This window comes from Vigna unguiculata, chromosome 1, assembly GCF_037176805.1.
Source record: "Vigna unguiculata cultivar grain cowpea cultivar isolate G323 ecotype 2 chromosome 1, ASM3717680v1, whole genome shotgun sequence".
Lineage (NCBI taxonomy): Eukaryota > Viridiplantae > Streptophyta > Magnoliopsida > Fabales > Fabaceae > Vigna > Vigna unguiculata.
In genome coordinates, this window is record NC_140792.1 from 21,389,432 (window position 1) to 21,411,651 (window position 22,220).

The 22,220-nt window shown below is 36.1% G+C and overlaps 1 pseudogene; it reads left to right on the plus strand.

Annotated features, from left to right (window-relative positions):
- Positions 1 to 925: 925 nt before the first annotated feature.
- LOC146888758 (uncharacterized) lies at positions 926 to 20,991 on the plus strand (annotated as a pseudogene).
- Positions 20,992 to 22,220: the final 1,229 nt, after the last annotated feature.

Below are 22,220 nucleotides of genomic sequence, written 5' to 3' on the forward strand. Positions count from 1 at the left end.
TGATTGAAAAGCTGCGAGACATGAACTTGGGTATACACACGGGTGCAGGTCATATTCGGTGTAGCATGCTGCGAATCACTAATCAGTTCCTAGACGAGGTTCGAGTGGAATAGGGAAATGATCAGGAACTACAACATATCATTGGTGAGTTGGGCACTAAGAAGAGAAAGGACTTTAGGATGGGTAAAGACGGCATCCTACGTCTCAGGTAGAGGGTTTGTATACCTAGAAGCCCTGTGCTGAGAAAGATGCTCTTGGAAGAAGGGCATAAGAGTCGTCTTAGCATACACCCATGTATGACTAAGATGTATAAAGACCTGAAGGCAACCTTCTGGTGGACAGGTATAAAGACAGATGTAGCGAATTATGTGGCATCGTGCCTAGTATGTCAAAAGGCGAAGATTGAGCATCAGAGGTCGGGTGGTACGTTGGAGCCTCTTGATATTCCACAGTGGAAATGGGACATCATTTCCATGGATTTTGTTACACATCTGCCAAGGTCAGTGAGAGGGCATGACTCCATCTGGGTAATAGTGGATAGGTTGACGAAGTGCGCTCACTTCCTGCCTATTAATTTGAAGATGTCTCTAGATAAACTAACAAAGTTGTATGTTAGAGAAGTGGTTAGACTACATGGGGTGCCTGCGAGTATTGTATCAGATAGAGATCCGAGATTCACATCTAGGTTCTGGCATTCATTACAGGCAGCACTGGGCACACAGTTGAGAATGAGCTCAGCTTATCACCCTCAGACAGATGGGTAGTCTGAGAGAACCATACAGTCATTGGAAGACTTGTTGAGGACTTATGTGTTAGATCACCTGGGCATGTGGAGTGATATGCTGCCATTAGTGGAGTTCACGTATAATAACAGTTACCATTCCAGCATTGGGATGGCACCATACGAGGCATTGTATGGTAGGAGATGCAGGACTCCGTTGTGTTGGCAGAAGGATGGGGAGTCAATGGTGCTTGGGCCAGTATTTTTGCAGTAGACCACTGAGAAAGTGAAGGTGATACATGAATGGATGCGTACAACTAAGTGTCGCTAGAAATCTTATGCAGATAGGAGGAGAAGGCCACTTGAGTTTGAGGCGGGTGATCATGTATTCCTCAAGGTTACCCCGACGGCAGGTATAAGGAGAGCTCTTAAGTCGAGGAAGCTGACTGCTCGATTCATCGGGCTGTACCAGATTATGAGGAGGATTTGACCAGTGGAGTACGAGGTTGCTTTGCCACCTTACATGGAAAACCTACACAATGTCTTCCATGTATCACAGCTGAGGAAGTTCATTGCGGATCCTACTCATGTGCTAGAGGAGGATGATGAGTAGGTGCGAGAAGACCCAACGATCGGAGTTGGACCAGTGAGAATCTTGGATTCTCAAGTCAAACAACTCAGAGGGAAGGAGATCCGAACTGTGAAGGTTCTCTAGGACGAGGCAACCCAGGAGATGACGTAGGAGATGAAGGATCTCATGAGGAAGTCTTATCCTTATCTGTTTCCTGGTAAGTCCTATTTTCGAGGACGAAAACTTTTAAGGTGGGTGGAATGTAAGACCCACAAAAATTAATTAATTAAATAATTAATTAATTAATAAATGTGGATAGTGGGAGCCTTTATGGCATTAAATATTGACTGATGTGACGTGGAGAAGTACTAACTCAAGTGGTTGATAGTACTTTGATTGTGTGATGGGACTTGGGTTCGAGTCTTGTGTATGCCAATTATGTGTTGTTTGATTTATTAATAATAATATGCATGATCATGTTGAGTGATAACATAATTATAGAATTATATGAAATATCATAAAACATAAATTGCTTTAGTGGTTGTGCCTTTATTTGATGATGTACATGGTATGGGTTCAAATCTTGGTGAACTCAAATTTAACTCTTTTTGTTAAAAGGTTAGTGTGCCCTGAATATGAAAGGGTAGTGGAGTGCTAAACTTCTTAGGTTGATTCCATTGTAATTTCATTATGGATTCTGAGGTTAGAATGAATTAATTTCTTTGTTCTTTTTATTATTGTTGAGGTTTTAATTCATCTATGTCTTTTATCTTTGAATCACGTAAAAAGTGATGAAGGATTGACTCCAACCAAGGATGAAGGCACATGCTTAAGAAGACTAAGCATGTTTAAAAAGGAAGTTCACTAATCCTTCATCCCTTTCATTTGTGTTTGTTATTTTTGATTCCCTAAGTTGACTTAGTTGAATCAACTTTAGTTGACTTGTTGACCTTTGACTAGGTTTGACTTGTTCACTATAGTTGGCTTGACTTAAGCCAACATGCTAATCTATGTTTATTTGCTTTGTAGGTTAATTAGGAGTAAGAAAGCAATGCTAGGTGGCGCATGGTGATTGGGGAGCATAAATGATGTGGAGGAGAGAGTAAAGCAAAGGCATAAAGCATAAAGTAAAAGGCATGAAGCAAGTGTACCTATGATCATCTTTTTTGGGATATGAGCAACAACCATATTCTGAGTGTCCACCTCAGCAACCATATGTTCCAAATAGTTTTCAGCAACAATATGTACCACCACAGCAATTTGAAGCAACCAATGGACCATCCTACAGGGAAGTTATGATATTAATGGGTGAAGTTATAGAGAAATTAGAGTCCATGGATGAAAGGTTGCGAGTTGATCAAAGATGCAGAAATATTGAGCAAGAGTGGTACAAAAATAAGCAAATATTGTCTGATATGTTGAGGGATGCAAGTAAGAACAACTTCATAGAATTACTTGTAACTGTTAATACCACCCCTCAACCCCATCAGAGATTTCCTGAAAATCCAGATTTTAATACACTTCGTCATGAAATCAAAGATGTGCTTCTGAAGGTGGCCATCAGAGTTGAACAAATGTCTGAAGATTTGAGTCAGCTAATGAATGATGCAATGAGAAAGGTCACTTTGGAAGATATGATGAATATGATGACTGAAATGATGAAGATGAGTCAGGCAGATCATAAAGAGATGATGAATGCCGCCACACAAAACTTGCAGAGTCAGTCTGAAAATTCAATAACGGAATCACATCACATTGATATATCTACTGAAAGATATAATGATGCTTATAGTAATATGTCTACTGATGGACATATCAATTTTGCTAAAGATGTTGCTAATGAAGAAATTAAAGATTCTCACACAAACATATCTACTAATGGATATGTTGACGATGCTCCATGTGAATATAAAGTTGTACCTGTTGATGAGAATATGAGTACAAATGATCATTTTCAAGAGCAAAGTTGTGAGGATAATACAATGGAGGAACCAGGTGTAATTGAAGAGCCAACAATATTCGAAGATGCAGCTGAAGCATCTACTATTGCAATTGACTTGGTTAATGATGAAGCAGCAAATTCAACTACTTCAAGTGCAGATTTTTGCTCACAAGGTGAGATTATGAGGATTACTGATGATCCTGTTAACAATCTGAATGCACTTGATGATGCTCAAGTTGAGTTAAAGCCACACAATCCACGCATCAAGTTTGTTGATGTGAATGATGCAAATAAGTTTTCAGTGGTTATCTTTGTTGACATGGTTGCAGAAAAAGAAGAAAGGTTGTTGCAACAAGAAAACAGGTTAGATTCAAATTCTTTTGAAAGCATTGTTGATAAAAAATTTAAATTGCATGCATATTTGTTTTTTGTTTTTGATTTTAATAAAAAATATAAAAAAATTTCAAAAATATGTTTTTTTGTTTTTAGTTCTCATAAACATCAAAAAGTAAAAATTAAAAAAATGGTACAAGCTGACTTGTACTTTATAAAATTAAAGAAAATAAATTTTGACATAAGGACAGATTGAGCCAGAAATCAAAATTTTTTTCGTTTCCTCCCCAAAATAAGTCCATCAAGGACATTTTTTCTGAAATAAGTGTGGGGGAGACAAATTGTAGGTAGGATTTTCCTTTTGATGTTTTTTGTTTTTGTTTTTTTGTTTTTTGTTTTTTGTTTTTTGTTTTTTGTGTTTTTTTCATTTAAAAAAAATTGATTTCTTTTTGAGAAAATTGTGAAAGTATTAACTTTTTACTAAGTGAAACTTTTAAACAATATGTCTCATAAGAAATCCACCAAAAATATTTCCCTGCTTTCAATAAAACATATTGACATTGGATTTTGGGATTTGATTCAATAATTGGGATGACCATAATTCTAGAAAAATAAAAGTCATGTTGATATGAGTGGATTGTTTCTATGATTTGCTAAATGAGTTAATTTGAGAATTTCTTGATTAAATCTTTTGTGAAAGAATTTAACCTTGTGAGTCTTGAGCCTTAGTGCAAAGGATGGACCGCCATGTGTCATTCCTATTTTTTCTTGAGTGACTTGCTCATGTTTGTTTATACTAAAATGTTTAGCTTGACTCTTTTGTTTTGCATCTTAGGTGAATATGCATGATTTTATATCATTGAGGCATTTCTTGTTTGTGAATATTAGAGTCTTGTTAAGTATTACAAGTGTTTACTTGCATGAGTATTTTGAGTGAAAACCCAAGCCAAAACACTTGAGCGAATTTTGGTGAGAAAATACACATTTAACTTGAGTACTTTCTTTCATAATTGATTGTCTTGTGAATTTAAAAGATTAACTCATGTGTGAAAAATATAATCTTTCCGTTTGTATATACACGATAATTTGATTTATAGAAGATTGATTTGTCTCCAATGATGTTCATTCCTTTGATCCAGTGTTGATGTGAAATGAAATACCTCAGAACAAGTTTTGAAATTACTCAATTTTGCCCATGAGTGCAAAAGGATAACTGTGTGGGTATGATGAGTGTGTATTTTTACCCTCATTTAATGTTTAATTCTGGGTATTTTAATTGAATTTGTGTGCTTAAAGATTGATTTAATTGGGATTTCCTATAATTGGGTTTAATGAGCATCAGATACAAAAACATGTTAAAAATAGCTTTTTAGTTGGATAAATGTTCTTTAGATATTTTGAGGTGTGTTAGTGCAGCTGCAGCTAAGTTGAGCTCATGGAGGTGTGGAAATAAATTGCTTAAAGCTTCATGACACCTTAAAGATAAATCCAAGAATAGGAAATTATCAAAATCACAAAAATCCAAGCCAAGCATTCCATGAAGACGGCAAGAAAAGCTTGAAAAAGTGAAGAACTTTGGCTAAGCCAAGAAGAGAGCAACAAAAAAATTGGACCTTGTGGTTTTCTTTATCTTTATGATAGAAGATAATTTGGGAAAAATATATCTTAGATATTTTATTTGATATTTTAAAATAATTATCTTATTTAATTATATCATAAAATATTAAAAGATAATAACTACCAAATCTTTTTAGATATGACAAGATCTTCTTGAACATTTTTAGTTCCACAACAAACAAATATATCTTGAAGATATTGAATTATTTAGAAGATAATTTAAGGAGATTGCAAAGGGTTGATTTGGAAAATTAATACAAATACTAATTGGTGATAATTTATCATATATCTTTAATTAATTAATTAATTTAATTATATTAGATATTGATATTATCAACCAATTATATTTGTCAAATAGTCTATATCTCTCCGAATATTTTTAAATATTTATCTTTATCTTTATTTTAAAAGATATTTGAGAGATTTTAGCAACAGAAAAGCCTAGTCCAATTCCTATATAAAGACACCAAGGGAGAAGCAGAAGGAACAAGCTCGGGACTTAATTTTGTTTCCTTTCTCTCTCTATTCTTCTTTTATTTCTATTTTGTATTTCATGGAGTGCTAAACTTCTTGGGTTGATTCCATTGTAATTTCATTATGGATTCTATGGTTAGAATGAATTAATTTCTTTGTTCTTTTTATTATTGTTGAGGTTTTAATTCATCTATGTCTTTTATCTTTGAATCACGTAAAAAGTAATGATTTTAAATCTATATGCATGTTGATCATATGAGTTCAAGGGTTTTTAAATTCAATTGAGACTTTACTATGATTTTATTTAGAAACTTTCATTTGATTAAATAAGTTTTTGCCAATAATTGAGACTTTAATTTGATTAGAGGTAATTACTTTAACTAAAATTAGTCAAGACTTTACTTTGATTAATTAAGTTTTCTATTTGGTGAAGAAACAAAGGAATAGACATGATTAGGCATAGTAAATTTAATTGAGACTGTACTTTGATTGAATTTACTATGGACAATCTAACAATTCTCACTTTTAATTGAGAGTTTACTTTGATTAAAAGTGAGAATGCCATCAAATGAATTGAGTCTTTACATTGATTGATTTGTAAATCAACAACAATAATTAATTTAACAATAATCTCTAGATAACCAATGAAGAATCTTATTTAGAAAAAGCAGTGGAATTGACCTATTTACTATTACTGTGTTTACAATCTTCCGTGTCATTTTCTTTGCATATCAAAACCCCCTATTCTTATAGTTGCTAGTTTTAATTGCATTTTTAAGAATCAAATATTGAGATCAATTTCGTATTCGTTATGAGACGACTCAGGGTTATCTTAACCCTAACTATTTTGTTCACTACTAATTTGGCAATACTGAAGTTGCTAATGTTAAGTGGTGGTAATTTGATTGCCCAACGACAGCGATATCACACACCCGCACTTATCCTTTTGCACTCCTGGGCAAAATTGAACAATTTCAAAACTTTTATTCTGAGGTCTTTTATTCCATATTTTTAGTGGATTAGAGGAATGAATACAAATGGAAACATATCAATCTTCTAGAAATCATGTTGTCATGCACATACAAATGGATAAAATTTTGTTTTTCACACATGAGTTAGTCTTTTAAGTTTACAAGATAATCAAATATGAAAGAGAAACACTCAAGTTAAATGTATATTTTCTCACCAAAATTCGCTCAAGTGTTTTGGCTTGTGTTTTCACTCAAAATACCCATGCAAGTAAACACTCTCAATGCTTAGCAAGACTCTAATATTCACAGCTTTCAGAAAACATGCATTCAAAAATCATGAGGACTTTTTACAGGTTATAATGAGGCCAAGGCAAAGGTAGGAAAAACTTTAGGATTTGTGTGTTTTTGAAATAGTAAGGAAGAAAGAATTGTAGAGCATAGTTTCAAAAACAATCCTTACTTTTTTTCTTTGTTTCTTTTTTCTCTCTTTTATCCTTTGTTGCTCTTTTTCAGACAGCAATCATTTTTCATTTCAACACTCTGTCATTAACAATCATTTTCCTTTTGCCATTTTTATAACTTTGTGGGGGAAATACTCACCCCCACACTTTATTCCTCAACCAATCTTAACATAATCCACTAGCTCCTTCTTTCTCCCTAAGGTAAGGAAAAACATGGTCTTTGTCTTTTTAAGGTTTAACAATATGCTCAAAACAAGAAAAAAAGGTTTAAGTTCAAGGGGCTGTCAATGGATCAATGTCATGGTTAGCTTATTTGGCCAAGTAGCTAAAAACAAGAAATGCCTCAGTCATATCAAATCATGCATGTTCGCCTAAGATGCAAAACAACAGAATCAAGCTAAACATTTGAGTACCAACAAGACATGAGCAAGTCACACAATAAAAATAGGAATGACACATAATAGTTCATCCTTACAATAAAGCTCAAAACTCACAAGGTCAAAAACTCTTTCACAAAAGATTTATCCAGAAACTCTCAAATCAACTCAATTAGTAAATCACAAAAACAATCCATTCATAGCACATGACTCTTATTTTCCCAGAATTATGATCGTTCCAATTAGTGAATCAAATCCAAAAATCCAATGTCAATGTATTTTATTTAAAAGCAATTTTTTTTTTAAAGAAAACAACACAGAAAAAAAAATTAGAAAAGAGAAACAAAACAAATAGAAAACAAAATCAGAAAAGGGGGAAATCTCCCCACACCCCCACACTTTATCCATGCATTGTCCTCAATGTATTCAATATATATATATATATATATATATATATATATATATATATATAAAATGCAAAGAAAAAGTATGAAGGGTACTTACCTCCTCAAGGTGGAAGGTATGAGGGAGAAATTAAGTTCATCCCATCCATCGTCTTATTCAGCATATCTTGATTTTCATTGAATATTCCAAGACGATGCCCATTAACTTTAAAAGTTCTTGCTGAGGATTCTCCCTTGATCTCCACTGCTCCATAAGGGAAGACTTATGTAACAATGTATGGTCCTTCCCAAGTGGAGCGCAACTTACCACTCATGTGACCAAGCTTGGATTTGTATAGTAACACCTTCTGGCCTACCTTGAAATCCTTTCTAGCCACAAGCTTTTGGTCATGGAACTTCTTGGTTTTCTCTTTGTAGAACTTTTAGTTTTCATAGGCTGCAAGCCTAATCTCCTCTAGTTCTTGCAACTGAAGTTTTCGCTCATTCCCTGCTTCTTCCAAATCCATGTTGCATGCTTTCACGGCCCAATAGGCCCGATGTTCAATCTCCACAGGTAAGTGACAAGCCTTTCCAAAAACCACCCTGAAAGGCGACATACCTATAGGTGCTTTGTAGGTTGTCCTGTGTGCCTAAAGTGCATCATCCAATCTTCTGGCCCAATCCTTTCGATTAGGCTTCACTACTTTCTCTAGTATCTTTTTAATCTCCCTGTTAGAGATCTCTGCTTGCCCATTAGTTTGGGGGTGATATGGTGTAGCAATGCGATGTGTCACCCCATACTTCTTCAACATGTTCTCAAGTAGCTTATTACAGAAATGAGTCCCCTGGTCACTGATGATGGCTCGTGGTATCCCAAACCTACAAAAAATGTTAGACCTGACAAAACTCATAACAACTCGAGAATCATTAGTCCTTGTAGTTATGGCTTCCACCCATTTGGAGACATAGTCTACAGCAAGCAAAATATAAGAAAACCCAAAAGAAGGAGGAAAAGGACCCATAAAATCAATACCCCAAATATCAAATACCTCACAATATAGCATGGGTTGTTGAGGCATTTCATCCCTTCTTGTAATGGATTTGGCTGCCCTTTGGCACTGCTCACAATTTTCATATACCCTCTATGCATCTTTAAAGATAGTAGGCCAATATAATCCACAATCCAACACCTTCCTACTTGTTCTTTGTGTGCCATAATGTCCACCAAAAGGAGACGAATAACAGAACTCAAGCACATGAGGTATCTCGATATCTGGAACACACCTCCTTATGACTTGGTCACTACCAATGCGCCATAAGATTGGGTCTTCCCAGATATAGTACTTTGCCTCACTTTTTAGCTTGGTTCTTTCATATTTGGGGAAGGAAGGAGGAATAACAGAAACAACCAAATAATTAACAATGTCAGCAAACCAAGGTTCAGGAAACATACCTTTCACAACAGTCAATGCTAGGAGGACTTCATCAGGAAAGTCATCCTTAATAGGAATGTTATCTTCTCCATTTTCAATCCTGCTAAGATGGTCGGCTACTAAGTTATGTGCTCCACTTCTGTCTAGAATCTCAATGTCAAACTCTTGGAGCAGTAGCATCCATTTGATCAACCTTGGCTTCGAATCTGCTTTCTTCAGAAGGAATTTTAATGTTGCATGATCAGTATAAACAATTACCTTGGAACCAAGTATATATGGTCTGAATTTGTCCAAGGCAAACACAACAGCCAATAATTCCTTCTTAATTGTGGTATAGTTAGCCTACGCTATGTCCAATGTTCTGGAAGCATAACATATTACATGTGGTAGCTTCCCATTTCTTTGTGCAAGCACTGCTCCTACTACAAAGTTTGATGCATCACACATCAACTCGAATGGTGATGTCCAGTCAGGTGGCTGGATGATAGGAGTGGTGGTAAGCGCCTTTTTCAATGTATCAAACGCATCTTTGCACGTCTCTCCAAAGTCAAATACTACATCCTTTTGCAACAAGTTGGAGAGAGGGTTGGCTATCTTGCTGAAGTCCTTGATAAACCTCTTGTAAAATCCTGCATGCCCAAGAAAAGATCGAACCTCTTTCATAGAAGCGGGGTAAGGCAATTGTGAAATAATATCAATTTTAGCAGGATCTACAGATATACCATTCTTGGAAACAATGTGACCTAAAACTATACCTTGTTCCACCATAAAATGACATTTTTCAAAATTTAGAACAAGGTTAGTTTCTTCACATCTCTCCAAGACTCTAGCAAGATTAGACAAGCAGTGGTCAAAAGATGAACCATATACACTAAAATCATCCATAAAAACCTCAATACAATGCTCCAACAAATCTATAAAAATACTCATCATACATTGCTGAAATGTTCTAGGAGCGTTGCAAAGGCCAAATGGCATTTTCTTATAAGCATATGTACCGAATAGACAAGTAAAGGTAGTCTTATGTTGATCATCTGAGGCAATACAAATCTGAAAATACCCAGAGAATCCATCAAAAAATAGTAATGAGACTTACCTGCCAATCGGTCTAACATCTGGTCCATGAATGGTAAAGGAAAGTGGTCCTTCTTGGTGGCCTGGTTTAGTCTTCTATAATCAATACAGACCCTCCAACTATTCTGAATACGAGTAGGAATCAACTCGTTCTTCTCATTCTTGACCACGGTGATCCCAGATTTCTTGGGGACCACATGTACAGGACTCACCCCAGTGCTGTCAAAAATAGGATATATAATACCTGCTTGTAGCAACTTGGTGACTTCTTTCTTCACAACCTCCATCAGCTGAGGATTCAGTCCCCTCTGAGGTTGCCTTACTGCTTAGCATCCTCCTCCAAGAGTATTCTGTGCATGCAGAAAGAAGGACTAATACCAGGAATATCTGCCAAAGTCTAGCCTATTGCTCGCTTGTGATCTTTGATAACCTGCAATAGCTTTTGTTCCTGCTCGTCAGTAAGCAAGGCATATATAATAATAGGGAGTTTCCCATCCCTCTCAAGATAAACATATTTCAAATGAGATGGTAAAGGTTTTAACTCCAAAATGGGTGGTTGTTCCACAGATGGCAACATTTTACTGCCTAAGGTAATTTCAGCCACTTCAGCATCATACTCGGACGCCACAGAGGTATCAAATAGTGATACCGCGTCCTCAATATCACATGTTTTACAATTTTCTCTTTCGTCTAAAATAGAGCCCGAAATATTCGAAAAAGAAAAATCCAAAGAAGAAGAAAAACCAGATAAAACGTCCAAAAGTCCAAAAGCATAATTGTTCACTACATTACTCAATAAATCAATACAAAACAAAGAATGGTCTTCAATTGGGTGCTTCATGGCTTCTAGCACATTGAACTGCACCTTCTCATCTCCTATCTCCATAGTTAAGGATCCTGCATGCACGTTTATCTTGGTACGTGCTGTCATCATGAATGGTCTTTCCAAGATAATTGTGGTTGAACTCATTCCTTCATCATCCTTCATGTCCAAGATGTAGAAATCTGCAGGAAAAATTAACTTGTCCACACGGACAAGCACATCTTCTAGCACACGTGTAGGGTTAACTATGCTACGGTTGGCCAATTGAATGACCACACCAGTAGACTTAAGAGGTCCAAGATGAAGTGAAGTAAAAACTGATAAAGGTATTACATTAATGGAAGCTCCTAAATCTAACATAGCATTGTCAAACTTAGTACTTCCTATAATGCAGGGAACAGAAAACATACTTGGATCCTTACACTTTTGCGGCATTCTGACTGCAGGCTTCTTAATTAAGCTAGAGACGTTTCTTCCCATGTTCACTACCTCTTTGTCCATAATACGCCTTTTATGTGTACATAATTCTTTGAGAAACTTGGCGTATTTAGGATTTTGTCTCACAGCATCCAACAAAAGGATGTTTATCTCCACTTTCTTGAAAGTATTCAGGATTTCTTTGTCTAACTCCTCCATCTTTTTAGTTTTTGGTTTCAAACGGTTTGGATAGGGAGGAGGAGGAGAATAAGGAGAAGAATTTTTAGAGGATGTATTAGGGGATACCAACTTGGAGTTATCACTAAGTGTAGGCATTTCAGATGTTGCTTGTGTTGCATCATCTGATCTTCCACTTTCATTATCAGGTACAACTTCATTTTCCTTATCTTCATCTTCTTGTGCATCCCCAAGGCCTTGTATTTGCTTACCCGATCTTAAAGTAATAACACTTACATTTCGCGGGTTGATTACAGTTTATGCAGGCAAATTGCTCGAGCCTTGTTGAGGCTTCATCTGATTTAACTCATTTGCCATTTGTCCAATCTGGTTCTGCAAGTTTTGATTGGTTGCTTCCATCGTTTGTTTCAACTCATTGATTTGTCCCTTCATCATGTCAGCCATCATTTTCATCATTGCTTCCATGTTTGAATCACCAAAGGTTGCAGCTGGTTGTGGTTGTTGCCTCTGTTGAGGTGGAACATAGACTTGTTGGTGTTGAGGCTGTTGATTTCCCCATTTCTAGCTGGGATATTCCTTCCAATCTGGGTTGTAGTTGTTGGAGGAAAAATCATGGTTGTATTGCTGCCTAGTTGGTCTATTATTGCCATAGATGTTTGCAGCATATGCCTGAGGTTGTTCACCGTCTAACGTCCTTGTCTCTTTTAACATAGAACAAGCCTCGGTAGGATGATTAGTAGATGCACAAATTCCACATAAGGTAGAAGAGATAGGCTTTTTCTGTAAGTTTGTCAAGGTCCTTACCATGGCCGCTAAGTCATCCAACTTCCCTTCTATTTTCTTGTGATCTGCAACATATGAAGCTTCTACTCCATGGGTTCCCTTCAATAGAGTTATAGAATTACTCCTGGTGGAAAATTGTTGATGGTTCGACGCCATATTTTCAATCAATTGTCTTGCATTTGTTGGCGTTTTGTCCACCAATGACCCTCCACTTGCAGCATCTATCATTTGTTTATCCATGATACTCAATCCCTCATAAAAGTACTGAATGAGGAGATGCTCGTTTATTTGGTGATGAGGACAGGAAGCACATAACTTTTTGAATCGTTCCCAATACTCGTGAAGATTTTCTCTTTCTTGTTGCCTTATCCCATAAATATCTTTGCGAATAGCAGCAACTCTAGATGTTGGAAAAAACTTTTCCAGAAATAATCTTTTCAGAGTCTCCCAAGTATTGATGGATCTTGGAGGAATGTAGTATAACCAATTTTTAGCGGCATCTTGCAATGAGAATGGAAAAGCCTTAAGCTTGATATGTTCCTCTGTCACTGTTGTAAGTCTCATGGATGAGCAAACAACATGAAATTCCTTCAAATGATGGTACGGGTCTTCTCCTGCTAATCCATGGAATTTAGGTAGAAGATCGATTAATCCAGACTTAAGCTCACATTCTCCATCTGGATATTGGATGCACATGTTTTGTGTAATTGCTGCATCCGGTGAAGCCAACTCTCTTATTGTTATTTCTTCCATTCTATCTTCTTGAATTTCTGGTTCTGGTGATGGATCAGAAGATATGTTAATCACCGGAGGTGATTCTAGCAGTACACTTTCAGTGGTAGGTTTAGATGATGACGGTGCTCCTTCAGTAGAACACCTGAGTTCAAGTCTCCTGCATGATTTACGCAAATTCCTTTCAAGTTTTGAATCAATTTGATAAAATTCACCCGGATTGGCCTGAGTCATGCACTACGCAGTCCACCTGAAAGTGTTTCCCTGTGTGTGTTTTTTTTCTTTCTATTCTTGTTTTGGAGAAATATTTCAAGAAAGAAATAAGTTAAGATGTCCTTGGGTCTACTCCCAGGAAAGAGAGGTGCGTCACAGTGGACAACTTAAATACCAAATCTTTCCTAGACAGAGTTTTCCTAACTAGTCTCAAAAAATTTCTTAAAAGAAATTTTTAATCAAAACAAAAATAGAAATTTGCTTGAAATATATTAAAAGAAAACAAAAGACTACAAAATAACAAACTCTATTAAACGTATATGCGTAAAAAAATAAATAAAAAAAATAAAATAAAAAAAATAAAATAAAAAAAAAATCAAAATATAAGAAATACTAACCGTACTCCCCGACAACGGCGCCAAATTTGATATCGTTGTCGTTAGGCGATCAAATTACCACCACTTAACTTTAGCAACTTCAGTATTGCCAAATTAGTAGTGAACAAAATAGTTAGGGTTAAGATAACCCTAAGTCGTCTCACAACCAATACGGAATTGATCTCAAATATTTGATTCTTAAAAATGCAATTAAAACTAGCAATTATAAAAATAGGGTTTGATATGCAAAGAAAATGACACGGAAGATTGTAAACACAGTAATAGTAAATACGTCAATTCCACTGCTTTTTCTAAATAAGATTCTTCATTGGTTATCTAGAGATTATAGTAAAATTAATTGAGATTGTACTTTGATTGAATTTACTATGGACAATCTAACAATTCTCACTTTTAATTGAGACTTTACTTTGATTAAAAGTGAGAATGCCAACAAATGAATTGAGTCTTTACATTGATTGATTTGTAAATCAACAACAATAATTAATTTAACAATAATCTCTAGATAACCAATGAAGAATCTTATTTAGAAAAAGCAGTGAATTGACCTATTTACTATTACTGTGTTTACAATCTTTCGTGTCATTTTCTTTGCATATCAAAACCCCCTATTTTTATAATTGCTAGTTTTAATTGCATTTTTAAGAATCAAATATTTGAGATCAATTCCGTATTCGTTGTGAGACGACTCAGGGTTATCTTAACCCTAACTATTTTGTTCACTACTAATTTGGCAATAATGAAGTTGCTAAAGTTAAGTGGTGGTAATTTGATCGCCTAACGACAGCGATATCAACTGCCTAGTGATCAAGGAGGAATGCTCAAAATCTGCATTTTCTAAGCAAAGGCAATTAGGTTAGGGGAGCTGAACTTGTAAATTGTATGTTTTGATAATATTGCATGATTTTGATGATGTTAGGCCATGAATTTCGTGTTGCGTATGAAGGAATTAGGGGTTGGGTGTTATGGTACTGTTTTATTGAAATTCTTACCTAAATGTATGAATATAATGAGATTATGCATGATATATGATGTGATTGTGCGAACTTGGGTTGTTGGAGTCTATATTGTGTCTAAATTATGCTCATATGTTTAGTGCAATGTTTCAAACTAATTAGTATGAATTGGAGTGTGATTTGCGCATGGTTGCTAGTGTTAAGTGCGTAAACAGTGTAGGAATCTGCATTTCTCGCTCAGGCGAGATTAGCAGAGACTCGAATACTATTATGCTCGAGCGTCTTGCTCAGGCAAAGGATCCTAGTCTTGGGTGACAGGCCATATCGCTTAGGGGAGAGTGCCTGGCCTAAGTGAGAGTCCTTGAATGTTGGAGGTTGTGCTTGGGGCATCTCGCCTAGGCGCGAAGCCCTACTTTGGGCGAAAGAGTACCTCGCTCAGGCGAGAGTCCCTCGCCTAAGCGAGAATTTGAAGAATGAATTGACGTGGGATTAACTGGTCTCTTAGGCGAGAAATTTGCTTTATGGGCGAAAGTTGGTCTCGCCCAGGCGAGTAGGGCTCGCCCAAGCGAGAGTTCGAGGTTTGTTTTGTGTGAGTTGCTCGCTCAGGTGAGGTAACCTAGCTTAAGCGAAGTAGGCTTAGGTGCTTAGGCCAAGGCTTCAAGCTTAATGGAAGGATGGAGAGTTTGTGTGTTCAAGGCAATCGATGATGCTATATTGGATTGGTTGGTGTTCGAATTGTAATGCATGGTCTATATGGCTTCTAAGATATCTCGAAGGTGGGTTTGTTGGTGTTCCTTGAGTTGTGGGTCAGAACGTATTTAGTTGTGGCTCGGGATAGGGGTTAAGAACGTGGCATTCTCTGGGTTGTGGCTCGGAATGACGTCCCTTTAGTTGTGGCTCGGGATAGTCGATGAACACGAGGAACTCTTGAGTTATGGCTCGGGTTGGCGAGTGTTGTCGGTGTGAGTGTGTTGGTTGTGGCCAGTACAGATGGGTCCAGATAGATTACTCTCCTCAGTACTTAGCTGACAAATTTGGTAGTCTTGGGACGTTACGGACTATGTTCGTATTGGGAACTCCACCTAGCGTTACGGTGTGTGATCCGTAGCATGGTTTCCCGTACGTGCTCTATCGATTGTGGCCGATAGGTGTGGCAGCAAGTCATCTTGAGGTACTCACTAGAAGATGTAGAACACGGTTAACATGGTTGTGGCCATGTGGAAGGAAAGGATGAGTTTCCTTTGATTTAATTGGATATCAAACCATGGTTGTGGCCATGTGGGACCAAGGATGGAATTTTTGTGATATGAATAGTTATCAAACATGGTTGTGGCCATGTGGGATAAAGGGAGGGAATTCTTTTGATGTGTTGTGATATATGTATATGATTTGTAGATATGTGTTATTATGTTAGCTCACCCTATCTGTTTTTGTTTGGCGATGATCGTGTACATGGTATACGTGAGCAGAGGATTTTGCAGGTGGATCTGGTGAGGTTTAGGCTCGGAGCGTGGGCTAGCTGGAGAAAATGTTATAAAATTTTACTAGAGTTTTATTATGCCTTTGGACTAAGTTGTAAAAGTTATATTATGAGATTTGAACATTTTATTTGATTTCTCTAAGTATGGAATTAATGGTATTGGATGATTGAAATAAAGTTTTAAATTTCCCCGTTTTTGGGAAATGATGTTTTATTAAATGAGGTTAATCATATTTTCTTTATTATATTATTTAAATCCGTAATATCCGGTCGGGATGTTACAGCACCTGCTGCTGGAATCTTGGTGGCTTGAAGCAATAGAGAAGGGGTTGCCCTTGGTGAAGTGAAGAGATGTTTTAGCTTAATTAGGGTTAGAGAAAAATTGGGTTTGACCCTATTCGGTTTTCTCGCGCACCCCCAATGTTAATTTTCTACACACCCACGAGTTTCCTATGGGTTGGATGGTTATTCACTTCGTGCACCTCCATTCATGACAATCTTGCACCCCCACCTTGTTTTTGTTTGTTGGGTTTTCGCTGCATTATTCACTTCCTCGCGCACCTCCATCATTGTTAATCTCTGCACCCTTGTTTTCACTTCATACAGCTCTATATTTTGATAACTCTACACCCCTATGTGTGTTCTTTGGGCCTATTTTATTATTATGCTATGTGTATTGGATGTTTACTAGCCTTGTGTTTTATTATATTTGTTTGTGTTTACTCATTACACCCCTCCTGTTTACGCTTTGCACTCCTTATCATTGGTCCCCATTTGTTGAATGCACTCCACTTTTCACAATTCATACCCCTCCTTCTAGGTTCACTTCACTTTCAGCTCTTACTCGCTGCACTCCCACCTTTAATAACCACACCTCATTTACTTCATGTACCCCGCACATTACTTATACACGCTCATATTTTTGTTCTCCACTTTTATCCTTCTTAATTAAATTTTTATTTTTATTTTTTATTTTTTTTATTTTTGTTTTCTTTTCTCTTCTTTTTTTCTTCACAAAAATATGAAAAAATGTTTTCTTTCTCCTTTGATGTCTGTCGACCGCTCGCGTCGTATGACATTTCTTTCCAAATAATTCAAAAATACCAAAAATAATTTTCTTTCTCTTTTAGTGTTTGTCTAACCACTCGCGTCGTGTGACACATATTTTCAAGTAATCCAAAAATACCAAAAAATAATATAAAATTTCAAAATATAAAAATATCAACTTTTTTAAACAACTATATCCTTTTAAGAACTACGTGATCCTTGATTCTCCACTGTGAGATATGTAGGAGCAAGGCTAGTCCTTTTAGGTTCATTTTCAAAAAATCAAATCATTTTCCAAAAAAACTTTCCAAATATCTTTTAAAGAACTACGTAACCCTGATTTCTCATTTTGAATAAGAATACGTATGTAATCCATTCTTATTATGCAGGTCACATATGATGTCCCAAACAGTAATCTGCTGAGGACGAAATGGATTTCATTTGATGGGAACGATTGATGAAGGATTATGTTGTTTCTTTTTAAGATTATTGAATATGGTGTGAGTTGATTAAGAAAGCTAAGTGAAATCCCCACTGGACATTAACATAGCAAGCTATCTAGATGTGAAGGTTCCTTTCACAAAGCTCAAGAGAAGAAGATGATGGATTGATTCAAAACAAAAAGGAAATGGAAAGCACATAAACCATAGAAAACCAAGAACAATTAAAGGAAGAAGAAAACATAAAATGGAAAGGAAAGAAATGGTAAAAATGTGAGAAGCACGCCACTACAAGGCTAGGCTAGAAGCCATGGCAACCTTGAAGATGAGTGGATGTGTGCCGCCACTTGCTATGCAAGATAGGCTTAAAAGTATTCACTCCCAAGGGAGGAAACTCTCACAAATGGTTGAGACACAAGAGTGTTTTTACTTCAAAATGTTCAACCCTTTTACATGTCTAGGAGCACCCCTTATATAGAAGAGTTTAGGGGCCTCTAAGCAAACAAAAGATACCTAAGGATGTCTCTACAAAAACCTAACCCATTCTTCTAGAAACTAGGTCAAATAAGGTTACAAAAATGAGAGACAAAAGAGCCAACTATGGTGTGTGCAAGGCTAATTTCGTTCTAGCACAAAAGGAGACAAAGAATGTGCCTCATATGTCTCCAAAAAGTGGCTAAAGTGTGCTAAAAACAAAGGAGACCAAAGGTACATAGGTACACTTGTTTTATGCCTTTTACTTTATGCTTTATGCCTTTGCTTTACTCTCTCATCCACATCATTTATGCTCCCCAATCACCATGCGCCACCTAGCATTGCTTTCTTACTCCTAATTAACCTACAAAGCAAATAAACATAGATTAGCATGTTGGCTTAAGTCAAGTCAACTATAGTCAACAAGTCAAACCTAGTCAAAGGTCAACAAGTCAACTAAAGTTGATTCAACTAAGTCAACTTAGGGAATCAAAAATAACAAATACAAATGAAAGGGATGAAGGATTAGTGAACTTCCTTTCTAAACATGCTTAGTCTTCTTAAGCATGTGCCTTCATCCTTGGTTCGGGTCAATCCTTCATCAACGATGGAAGGGTTTTAAGATGGACCTTACAAGTCGTTATATCTATGGTCCCTTAAGTGATAGAAACCCTTGTGAGAAGTATCCATTCATTCCTTGATGAAGACACATGGCGTGCTTTTAAAGAAAGGCGATTAAATCCTGTCTTTCAGGTAAATTCATATTATATGTAGGTTTAACTGTTTAATTGAACATATTGCTAACATAAATCATTCTTTATACTTTGGTGCTCATAGGCTAAGAGGAAAGTTGCACAAGAGATAGCAAAAAAGAATGTCCACCCTTATAGATTGTCTCGTGGGGGTTATGATAAATTGAAGCAGAAGATGATGAAAGAGCATCTGCCTCTAATTCCAGTGGGACTACTGTTACTCATCCTCCTCGCCATTATAAATGGAAAAGAGCTCGTCAAAAACCAACAGGCGATTACATATCTACAGAAACATAAAGCGTAGCTAGGCGTATTGTAAGTAACTCAAACTAATTTATTTTTGGATGTGTATTAATATATTTTTTTTAATCTTAACTTAAACTTTTTGTGTTGTAGGATGAGCTGGTCGAGCAAAGCACACAAGGATCATTCACTCCACAAGGGCGTGAGGACATATTGGCAGTTGCCATTGGTCGTCCAGAGCATCTTGGGGTCAACCATACACCATGCAACCATTGCAGATGATATGATGAGAGTAGTTGTTGTAGATGTTCGAGATGCTACTACTCGAGTCCCAGTGCCCACTCAAGAGGTTAAGACAGTGGGTCAGGCCCCTGGAAATTTTATCCTTTGGCCAGTTAGATTAGCAAAAGTAATTACAAAGGAGGTAATTGTCCTTACTTGTTTTAATTATGCATTTATTTACATCGGTGTATACTAATATTATTTATTACTTTAAATATGCATAGCAGATTAGAGTACAAGAAAAGGAAGATGTGAATGAATCATTACCACAACAGACAATTCTAAAACGACTTGGTGCAATGGCAGCAACTATCGCCTTGCAACCTATACAATTAGAAATGGCTCCCCAAGCCACAAATAGGACCTTCAACACCCCTTTTTTTATATGTCAAAAGGATATTTTTGAAGTTCTCTCTGGCACTGATATGTTATGTATATCAGTAATACAACTTTGGTTGTTGTAAGTAAACCTTTATTACTTTTATGAAGTTTGAATATATTCAATATGCTATTCTTATATTATTTATTTTCAATGTTTAAGGTATTTACATTGTAGATGCACTGAGAAGAAGAATGATTACATATATGGATTTATTGATCCTATTTCCATTCAAGGCGTTGGGAATAAAAGTGAAGAGGTTCAAAAGTACCTATTAGAGGCATTTGATGTTGGGAAAAAAGAAGTGTACTTAGCGTCTTATTTGCAGCAGTACGAATGTCTTTTATACATTAAATTATATTTATGTAAAACTTAATTGTATATAATGATATTTGAATCTGTAGGGGTCACTGGCAGTTGCTAGTAATTCTTCTCATAAGTTTGTTGTGGTTCTTTTGTGTTCATTACACAAGAAGCCTAACACTTTGAAAATTAAAAGTACTTTACAAGCGTAAGTTTTTTTTATTAAATTATTTTTTGTGTTATATAATTTAATTTTACCAAGTCCATATTAGGCACAATTTAAATATACATTAAATTTTACAGAGCGGTTGAGGCTCATTCTAGGTTGCAGGGACAACAAATCACTTCTAGAAAGAAGTTGCAGTTCATTGCGCCAACTGTAAGTAGTTAATCTTCAAACTGTTGAAATACAATTATCAAATTTATGATATTATATGAATTTAACTTGTAGTGCTCACGTCAACCGAGAAGCTATGAGTGTGGATATTATACCATGAGGCACATGCATAGAATCATATTCGCAAACATTGTTGACTCATGGGATATGGTAATATGTACAATTTATAAATCACATCTTAAGTATTTATCACTAAAAGATTGTTGACTCAACTATTCATTGTGTAGATTTTCAATGACACATCTCCAATGGATCAAGGAGTCTTGAAGGAAGTTCGTGAGCAGTGGGCTTCGTTTATTTTAAGTGTTTATATAAGATGATGTTAGGTGTTTTATGACTTATATAGTAATTCTTTTTGGAGTAGTATTATATTTCATATAAACATTAGATTCTATTTCATGTAAATATTAGATTGAATGAGATTTGTTTTCTGGATATTTTGGGTAATTATATACAATATATAAGATGATGTTAGGTATTTTATGACTTATATAGTAATTCGCTTTGGAGTAGTATTATATTTCATATAAACATTAGATTCTATTTCATGTAAATATTAGATTGAATGAGATTTGTTTTCTAGATGTTTTGGGTAATTATATACAAGTTTGGTATGTGGTAAGAAGCATAAACAAATTTTCATAAAAAAATAATAAATCACTTTTTATACCGGTTGAGGTCATACTTGGTGTAAAATGTGTAATTTTTTATACCGGTTGAGAAGAACGATTCTAGAAGAGGGACACAAAAGTCATCTTAGTATACACCCTAGTATGACTAAGATGTATAAGGACTTAAAGAAATTTTGATGGAGCGGGATGAAAAGAGAAGTGGTGGAGTTCGTGTCAACATGCTTAGTATGTCAAAAGGCTAACATGGAACATCAGAGGTTGGGAGGTATGTTACAACGATTGGATATTCCCCAATGAAAGTGGGATAGTATCTCGATGGACTTTGTAACTCATTTATCAAGGTTGTCAAGATGTCATGATTTTATGGGTGATCGTCGACAGGTTGACAAAGAGTGCTATCTTTTTTCCAGTTCATCAAAGGAGGAGACTGTTGGAGTTTGAGGTAGGAGATCATATGTTTTTACGAGTGACACCGACAATGGGAGTTAGAAGGGTTGTCTGATCAAAGAAGTTTTCGCCAAATTTTCTTAGACCATACCAAATCCTCAAGAGGATTGAGCTAGTAGCTTATGAGATAGCATTACCACCTCAATTTGTAAACTTGCATAACGTGTTTCACGTATCTCAATTGAGGAAGTATGTTAGAGGTGGATGACATCCAGGTCAGAGAGGATATAACTTTGGATGTTGAACCAGTACAAGTGTTGGATGTTCAAACTAAGAAGCTTAGGGGGAAGGAGATTCGCATGGTGAAGGTACTTTGGAATGAAAAGACACAGGAAATGATGTGGTTGCTGGAAGACCATACAAAGAATGAGTACCCTTATCTTTTTCTGAAATAGAACAATTTTCGAGGAGAAATTTTTTGAGCTGTGGAGAATGTAAGACCTGAAAAAAACTTGGAATTTTCAGGTGAA